Source organism: Parus major, chromosome 5 (assembly GCF_001522545.3).
Source record: "Parus major isolate Abel chromosome 5, Parus_major1.1, whole genome shotgun sequence".
Lineage (NCBI taxonomy): Eukaryota > Metazoa > Chordata > Aves > Passeriformes > Paridae > Parus > Parus major.
In genome coordinates, this window is record NC_031774.1 from 5,345,046 (window position 1) to 5,346,168 (window position 1,123).

Sequence of the window (1,123 nt, forward strand, 5' to 3'; positions counted from 1 at the left end):
TACAGAAGATTAAAATTATGATGATCTCATATGCCTGGGTGATTATTTTAGTCCTTTCTTATCTCTATTGTGCTATCTCTATCTCTGTTCCTCAAGATTCTTGACACCTTATCCCAGTCACCTCTGTGCTGTACTTTTCTCCTGTGGTATGGCAAGTTTTTAGCTGCACTTTAGTCCAGACCAGGTCACTGTATATATTTTGAAATGGGAATGCAGTCACCCAATGTCACTTCTGATGGGCACATAGTGAGTGTGAATCTGTGCCCAGCCCAACTTAAATTATTCCCCTCTGTATTGTCTGAAATCACAGTTGCATTTCCCCCCAACCCTTTCATTGTACTATAAAGTGACATGCTGTAGAAATGATCCTAAATTTTCTTGGAGAACATCACATTCTGACTCTGATGGGTATGTTATAATTTTGGAGCTATAACTCACTGTCACTTGCTTTTTTTTTCCAGTCTGTTTTGAGTTCAGGTGTGATTTAAGTCAGTGCAAGTCTAGAAAAGCTCCACAGTAATAGTGTGGGGCCATCCTGATCTGAGAACTGTGGCTTAGGCTTCTCCCTGATGTCATGTTTCAAGGTGTATGAAGTGTCTTTCCTACCAGCTGAGAGGGTGTTTCGTTTAAACACCTGATTGAAACACTCAAATCAAAGCAGTTGCTGAAATGGAAGGAAAATATAGGTTGATGGAATAAATGGATCAAAGCCTCTGTATTCTTGGTTGAACTTGTAATATCTAGGGGCTTTCAAGCATGCCAAATGTATTTAAGTGCATAGATGAGGTTAGCTAATAAAAATCATGGGGAAAACTTCACTCCAAGAGTTACAATGGTATATTTGTGTTGTGTGTTTATTCATGGACACACACAAAATACTGTGAGAACAACGCAGGGACCTTGGAGCCTTCCACTCACAGGATTTCCACCGTGAGGGAATTGCAAAGCCACCATAGTAATCAATCTACTTTATTACATTATAGGATGTGCTTGAAGTTCAGTAAACTCAGTTTTTAATCACAACCAGTTTTCTTCCTCTGCTACAGCATAGATTTATTCCATTTTAATTCTTCTTCTGTATATTGTCTATGGGAACCACTCTATTTTTTTCTGCTGTAAAAAA